Here is an 8570-nt window from a genome sequence, read left to right as displayed (position 1 = left end):
ACTTCAGTCGTGTCCGACTCTGTGCGACCCCATAGACGGAAGCCCACCAGGCTCCCCTGTCCCTGGGATTCTCCAGGCAAGAACACTGGAGTGGGTTGCCATTTCCTTCTTAGAGACTCTTTTATCTGGTTGGGAGTGGTAGAGACCAGAGTTGTGGGAGGTGTTAGGCACTGGGGTTCTTGTCAAGGGTGGGGTGATGGGGACTAGTCTAGTCTGGAGTGACAGACTAATGGTCTTATTGTCTAGTTTTTGGTGACCAAGACTTGGCTCTGGAGTTTCTTTGGGGTGTCAGAGTTGGGGGCTAGTCTTTTTGATGGTGACAGAATGGTAGTCTAGTTGTTAGGTTGAGAAGCCAAAATTCTAAAGTTTGGGATGCCAGATTGAAGATTCAGTTTCTAGTTTGGAGCACTAAAAACGGGGTCTGGTGGGCTCCACTGGGGTGTCTGAGACTTGTAGTCTGATTATTCATTTTGGGGTTCAGAGACACAAGGCTGGTTGTATGACTCAGGATTATAGAGGCCAAAGGTCTGGTTATTTAGTTTAGGGTGATGACACTGGTTATTTAGTTTTGGGTGAAAGACATTGGGGTGACCACCTGGATAGTGTGAAGAGGCAGACACTACAGGTCTGGTTGCCTTGTCGGGATGACAGACCAACTGGACTCCTCCTGTCTGTCTTGAGAGGCAGAGACCAGGATTACCATCATCATGAGATTTCAGAGGGTTGTGGGGTTTCTTTGTCTGGTGTGAAGTGCCAGAGCCTGGGGGTCCAGATGTCTGGCTTGGGACATCAGAAGTGGGGGTTCAGGGACTTCCCTGGTGGTCCAGTCGTTAAGATGCCATGCTTCCATTGCAGGGTGCCTGGGCCCAGTTCCTGGTCAGGGAACTACATCCTTCGCAACTGAAAAAAAAAAATCCTGCATGCTGGCACTAAGACCTGACACAGCCAGATAAATTTAAAATATATATATAAAAAGAAGAAGTGGCAACTCAGGACTTCCCTGGTGGCCCAGTGGTTGAGAATCCACCTGCCAATGCAGGGGATGTGGGTCGGATCCCTGGTCTGGGAAGATCCCACAGGCTGCAGGGCAACTAAGCCAGTGCGCCACAGTTATTGAGCCTGTGTGCTCAGGAGCCTGTGCGCTCAGGAGCCTGTGCGCTCAGGAGCCTGTGCTCCACAACAAGAGAAACCACTTCAGTGGGAAGCCTGTGCATCGCAACTAGAGAAAGTCCCTGCTCACCAAAACTAGAGAAAGCCCGCGCGGCGTGAGCAATGAAGACCCAGGGCAACCAGGAAAGAAAAAAAAAAAAAAAATGGGGATTCATGTGTCTAGACTGAGGTGTCAGAGACCAGAGGTTCTGGGATTCAGAACCTGATTTAGGGTGACGGAGACTAGGAGGTTAGTTGCCTAGTTTGGAGATTAGGGATCAGTTGTTCATTGGGGGATGAAATGATTGTGACTTAAGGGTTGCATTTAGGGTGACGTAGAATGGAAGTTTGCTTGTCTAGTTTGGCAGAAGTGAGACCAGGGTTCTGGTTGTCCAGTTTAGGACGACAGACTGGAGTTTGACTGATATGATGAAGACTGCAGGGGATGGGGGCCAGGTCTCTAGTTGGAGGTGACATTTATAATTCCAGGTGCCCAGTGTGGAGTGACAGAGCCTAGAGGTACCCCTGTCTTGTTTAGGAGACAGAGACTGAGTCCAGGGCATATTTGGGGCTTCAGAGACTGAGGGTTAAACTGGATTCCAGCGACCTTCAGTTGAGAGAATCTGGAGGTCTTTTTGTCTACTTTTGTGGGACAGAACTTAGGTTTCTGGTTGTATATGGAGTGACAGACTGGAATCTGGCTGTTGAGGGTCAAATTGGGGGTGCCAAGGAATATTTGGGGTTTGGCTGTGGGTCTGTTATCTTGTTTTGGGGATCATAATATTGGGTTCCAAGGTGTCTTTGGGGTGAGAGACCAGGGGCATGGCTGTGTGGCTTTGGGGAGACAGAGTCCATGGCCCCAGGGTATACTCGGGGTGATAGAAAGGTTGTCTAGTTTGGGGGATCAGAGGCTGGGGTCCCAGGGTATATTTGAGGAGACAGAGAATGGGGTCTGGTTGTCTCGTTTGTGAGGACAGTGGCTGGGATCTGAGTGTATTTGGGGTGGCAGAGGTTGAAGTCTGTCTAGTTTTGTGGAATAAGCACTCAGGCCCCAGAGCATATTTGGGGTGACAGAGGTTGGGGTCTGGGTCTAATTTCACATGACAGAGACGTCCCAGAGAGAATCTGGGGTGACAAAGCCTGAGATGTGCTTGTCTGTGCTGTGGGACTGAGAGCCTGGCATCCAGGGTGTTTGGGGTAACCGTCTTGTTTTCTAACCTGGGATGATGACGGGCATCTTTTGTCTAGTTTGGGTTGACAGTGATCAGGGTTCAGTTGTCCATCTGGGGGAGACGGGTACTGGGATCAGCTGTCTAGTTTGAGGTGATGAGACCAGGTATCTTAGGTAGCATAGGTGGGGGACAGCATCTCTCCTTCCAGGTGACAGAGACTGCTTGTCCCTGGGATCTGGAGCCAATTCATGGGAACAATGGCACTAGCAGTAAAGAACCCACCCGCCAACGCAGCAGACGTAAGAGACGCGGGTTCCATCCCTGGGTGGGGAAGATCCCCTGGAGGAGGGCACGGCAACCCACCCCAGTATCCTTGCCTGGAGAATCCTACGGACAGAGGAGCCTGGTGGGCTATAGCCCATAGGGTCACAGAGTCAGACACGACTGAAGCGACGTGTGTGAACAATGGTTCAGCTGAGGTTGACAGAAATTGTGAGGCCAGTCATTGACTTTGGATTGATAGAGCTGGGGTTCTCAAAATATCCTTGGGGGTGATGGATAGGGTAACTGAGAGTGCGGGTGCCAGTGGAGAGTTGGGAGGAACTGAGATGGGGGACTAGCTTGCTTCCTGTGCGTGACAGAGACCAAGTACCTTGTTGGGGTGTCAGAGACTGGGGTTCTGCTAGTCTACTCTGGAGTGACAGATGAGCACTAATTGCCTACCTTGGGGAGACGCAACCTGGGGATCCAATGACCCTATTCAAGATGACACATGGCATTGTGGAGACGGGTTATGTTTCCATACCAAGGATCTGGCGCTCCAGTTAGGGTGGTGTGACAGTTGGTGGGGGGACCTAGTTTCTTATGACAGAGATTATGGTTCAGGGTCTAGTTTGGGGCCTTAGGCCAGGAGTGGGGGTTAGGGGGAGGCCAGCTGTCTAGCTTGGGGTGCAGAGACTGGGGGTGTGGTTGTGCAGCTGGTCAGACTGAGGACCATCAGTTTTAGTCCAAGGAGGCAGAAACTGTCACGTGAGTCCTCTAGTTTGGGGTGCAGAGCCTGGGGACCCGGTGCCTTCTAAATGCTGAATCTGCGAATGCTGGTGAATCTGAGAGTCCCTGGGGTGAGCTGAGTCGGGGGCCTCCTGCACCCAGTGGGGTCCCTGAGTAAGCGTGGCCTAGGTGTGGAGCCCTGTTTGGGGGTTACTGACGCTGAAGAGTCTGGGCTGTTGAAACCAGAGAAGAAATTCCCTGGCAGAACAGTGGTTTTTCTGCCGAGGGCTCAGGTACAATCCCCAGTTGAGGAACTAAGATCCCGCAAGTCGTGTGGCGAGGCCAAAAAAAAAAAGTAGAACAGGAGAGGTTGGGACCCCAAGGCCCAGGATCCACTTGAGGGGTTCTTGATTGGGTCTGGGGATGTCTGCAACACGAAAGGCCGAGGGCTTTCAAGGTAGGGACACGTCCGCACGTGAATGTGGAGGTGACGGGCACTGGGCAGAGATACCCAGCGTGGGAGGATCAAGGACGAGGCCCAAACTCAGGCCTTGGGGGAGGAGCGGGTCTCTGAGGCGGGGGCGCAGTGGGCTGTGGAGCTTTCTGCCTCAGGGACCAGGCTGGTTCAACTGCCTGCATCAAACACAACAGCGTCCTGAAGGTCAAAGTTGAGTCTGGGGCACACGGCTGTGGTGGCTGAGGTGCATCGTTGCAGGTGATGAAAACTGGGGACTCAGACCCCTACTTTGGGAAGATCCTGAATTTGGGGTGACTGGAGTCCCTCCTGCCAAGTTTTGTGGCTCATGAGCCCACGTTCCTGACTTGGGTGCCTAGGTTCTAAATCTGTGACAGTGCAGACTTCCATGAGGACCAGAGGGGGCCACTGAGCCTTGCGTTAGTGCTGACAGCAGGGCAGAGCCTGGATGGTAAGACTGGAGGGGCCTCCTGGGGCGCTTCCCCTGTCAAGACTGGGTGAGCCTGGGGACTCAGCTGTCCAGTTGAGACCGGCTGGCTTGGGGTTTGATGATGACCACATTTGGCAGCCCCTTTGCTCATCTGGGGGCTTCCCAGATGGCTCAGAACCCGCCTGCCAATGCAGGAGACGCGAGTTCGATCCCTGGGTCAGGAAGATCCCTGGGAAAAGAAAATGGCAACCCACTCCATTATTCTTGCCTGGGAAATCCCATGGACAGAGGAGCCTGGTGGGTTCCAGTTCACAGGTCACAAAAGAGTCGGACACGACCTAGCAACTAAACAATAACATGTTCATTTGGGGGTCCTATTGATTACTTTAGGACTGACTGAAGTTTGGGGCTTGCTAAGCCTGGGTGCCCCACACCCTGGTTTAGGGGGTATCTGACCCTGGGAGCCCAAATGCCAAGCTTGTGGGTGACCTGCTATGGGTTTCAGTTGCGTATTCTGAGAGGGACTTGCTGTGGCTTTACTTGACTGTGGGGCCCTGAAGTCAGGTAAATGTAGGGGTGAGTGAGACTGTGGTCTGCATTTTAATTTTATTTTAAATTGGAAGATAATTACAATATTGTGATGGTGTCTGCCATACACCAACACGAATCAGCCATAAGTACACACATGTCCCCTCCCTCTTGAACCTCCTTCCCACCTCCCTCCCCATCCCACCCCTCTAGGTTGTCACAGAGCCCCAGTTCTGGGTTCCCAGTATCATACAGCAAATTCCCACTGGCCATCTATCTTACAACTTCCCTGGCGGCTCAGATGGTAAAGCACCTGCCTGCCATGTGGGAGACCCGGGTTCGATCCCTGGGTTGGGAAGATCCCCTGGAGAAGGAAATGGCAACCCACTCCAGTACTCTTGCCTGGAAAATTCCATGGATGGAGGGACCTGGTGGGCTACAGTCCTACCATATGTTACCTGTCTTGCGTAGGGTGATGTGTATGTTGCCTGTCCTGTGTAGGGTGATGTGTGTGTTGCCTGTCTTGTGTAGGGTGATGTGTGTGTTGCCTGTCCTGTGTAGGGTGATGTGTATGTTGCCTGTCCTGTGTAGGGTGATGTGTGTGTTGCCTGTCCTGTGTAGGGTGATGTGTGTGTTGCCTGTCTTGTGTAGGGTGATATGTGTGTTGCCTGTCCTGTGTAGGGTGATGTGTATGTTGCCTGTCCTGTGTAGGGTGATGTGTGTGTTGCCTGTCTTGTGTAGGGTACTGTGTGTGTGGCCTGTCCTGCAGAGGGTACTGTGTGTGCTGCCTGTCCTGAGGAGGGTACTGTGTGTGTGGCCTGTCCTGAGGAGGGTACTGTGTGTGTGGCCTGTCCTGAGGAGGGAACTGTGTGTGTTGCCTGTCTTGCGTAGGGTGATGTGGGTATTACCTGTCTTGTGTAGGGTGATGTGTGTGTTGCCTGTCCTTCATAGGGTGATGTGTATGTTGCCTGTCCTGCGTAGGGTGATGTGTATGTTGCCTGTCCTGTGTAGGGTACTGTGTGTGCTGCCTGTCCTGCGTGGGGTACTGTGTGTGTTTCAATGATTCTCTCAGATCATCCTACCTTCTCTCTCCCCCACCGTGTCCCCAGGTCTGTTCTCTGTCTGTGTCTCCGTTGCTGCCCTGCAAACAGATTCATCAGTACCATCTTTGCATTCTAATTTGAGGACTGATGCTGGGGCCCTAAATGCTGAAGTAGAGGTGACTTACTCTGGCGTCCAGATGGGAGGTTCTGGGACCCCAGAGCCCTAGTTTGGGGAGGGCTGAGGCAAGCAGCTCAGATGTCTAGTTTTGCTGTGCTTAGTTGCTCAGTCGTGTCCAACTCTTTGCAACCCCATGGACTCCCGCCAGGCTCCTCTGTCCATGGAATTGTCCAGGTAAGAATACTCCAGTGGGTTGCTATGCCCTCCACCAGGGGATCTTCCCGACCCAGGGACCAAACCGGGGTCTCTTACATTGCAGGCGGATTCTTTACCAGCTGAGCTACCAGGGAAGCCCCAGTGTCTAGTTTTGGGGGGCCGAATATGGGCTTTCCAGATGCTGAGGTTGAGACGACCAACAGAGAGTCCACGTGCCAGTCCAGGAGGACAGCTGGGGCCTAGATGTCAAGTTTGGCTGTGACCCCCCCTTGTTACCTGCAGTTGACTCTGTCTTCAAATGCCTCCTTGGGGGGTGTCATTCTTGTGTATCAGAAGACTAGTTTTGGGGGGCATTTGAGAAGGGGAATGCTTGACTAGATGGGGATTACCAATTAATACATACAATTTGGGGCTCACGGAGCCTTAAGGCCTAGTAGCCAAAGTTTGAAGTGACCGTCACTGGGCTTCCTTATATCCGGTTTAGGGGTGATGGAGTTTGGAGTTGCCTATTGTGGGCATTAGAGGAGATGGCAACCCACTCCAGTACTCTTGCCTAGAGAATCCCCATGGACAGAGGAGCCTGGGGGGCTACACTTCATGGGGCTGCAAAGAGTTGGACAGGCCTGAGCTACTGAGCACAGCACATGGTGGTGTCTGAAGTTAATCACCCAGGTACCTAGTTAAGGGGTGATGGATACGGAGGCTTAGACCTTGGAGGGCCTAGATGCCTGGTTTAGGAGTGGCCTAATGTGGGGGTCTTAATACCTAGTTTGGAGTGAACCAACCTTGGAGCCCTGATGCTGAGTTTAAGTTTACCAACTAGCGGGTTTCTAACGCTTATTTTACTGTGGGGCGCCAAGACCGAGGGTCCAGCTGTCTCTTTTTGGGGTGCCTCAGTGTCAGGTCTTGTTTAGACTGTGGTGATGAAGAGATTGGAGATTACTGCCTGTGGGGGTCCCACAGCTTATTTTATTTTTAAAATTATTTAAAAATTCTTTTATTTTTATTTTTTGGCCACGACACTTGGCATGTGGGATCCCAGTTCCCTGACCAGGGATTGAACCCACACCCCCTGCAATGGAAACATGGAGCCCCAACCAGGGAGGTCCCCATCGTTGATTTCAGTGGGGACAGTGGCTCTGAATCCATGTACACGCTTGGGGGCTGGATGAGCCTCGGGACTTAGTTAACAAACTTGGGGGTGATTGTGGACCCCTGAAGTCACGATGGTGAGTAACTGGACTGAGATCTAGACGTTTGAGCTGAGGAATTGAGAGGCTAGTTTGAGGCATCTGACTGTGGGGGTTCACATTTCTAGTCTGGGGGAATCACTGAGCTTAGGGATACAGAGGCTTGGCTTTGGGGATGGCTTGAATTAGTCTCCTGTGGCCAGTAACAAACCAAGTGGCTTAAAACAGGAGAAATTTATTCTCTCCCAGTTCTGGAGGCCAGAAGCCCCAAATGAAGATGTCAGCAGGGCTGCGATCCCTGCAAAGTCTCCAGGGGAGGGTACTTCCCGGTCTCTTCCTGCCTCGGTCCTCACATGGCCTTCTCTGCATCTCTGCTTGCTTCTCTTCCATCTCTTAAAAGGACGTCATCATCATCATTGGATTTAGGACCTCTCCCTAGCTAATGCAGGATGGTCTCATCTGGAGATCCATCACTTAATGACATCCTTTTTTTTTTTAAACTTAAATATTTTTAAATTTTTATTTATTTAATTTTTTTCGCTGTGCTGGGTCTTCATCACTCCATGGGCTTTTCTCTAGTTTGCAGCGAGCAGGGGCTACTCTCTCATTGTGGCCTGCAGGCTTCTCATTGCATTGGCTTCTCTTGTTGCAGAGCATGGATTCTAGGGCATAGGGGTTTCAGTGGCTGCTGATCCCCGACTCTGAGTGCAGGCTCAACAGTTGCGGTGCATGGCCTTAGTTGCCCCATGCATATGGAAGCTTCCTGGACCAGGGATCCAACCCGTGTCTCCTGCATTGGCAGGTGGATTCTTAACCATGGAGCCACCGGGGAAGCCGCAACTTAATGACATCTTCAAAGACTCTTTATCCAATAATGTCACATTAGCAGGTTAGGACATGGGCATCTTTGTGGGGACCACCGAAACCCACCACAGGGGTGTTTGAGGAAGGCACCTTACATTCTGAGTTTGAGTCTCTCTGATTATGAGGTTCCCAGAATTTATTTTAGGATGACTGATCTGAGGGTCAGCTGCACACACCTGATTTGGAGGTTCCTGGCTTGATGTGCCTACTTTTAGGATAACAGCCTGTGAGATACTAATAGTTAGTGTAGGAGTTGGGGGCCAGAGGTATAGTTTGGGAACTGCAGTTGTAGTCGCTCAGTAGTGTCCAACTCTTTGCAACCTGGAATTCTCCAGGCCAGAATACTGGAGTGGGTAGCCGTTCCCTTCTCCAAGGGATCATCCCAACCCAGGGAT

The sequence above is a fragment of the Moschus berezovskii genome, chromosome 22, assembly GCF_049115385.1.
Source record: "Moschus berezovskii isolate FMDL1 chromosome 22, NW_MosBer_1.0, whole genome shotgun sequence".
NCBI lineage: Eukaryota > Metazoa > Chordata > Mammalia > Artiodactyla > Moschidae > Moschus > Moschus berezovskii.
The sequence above is the reverse complement of the archived record's forward strand: the minus strand, read 5'-3'. Positions refer to the sequence as shown.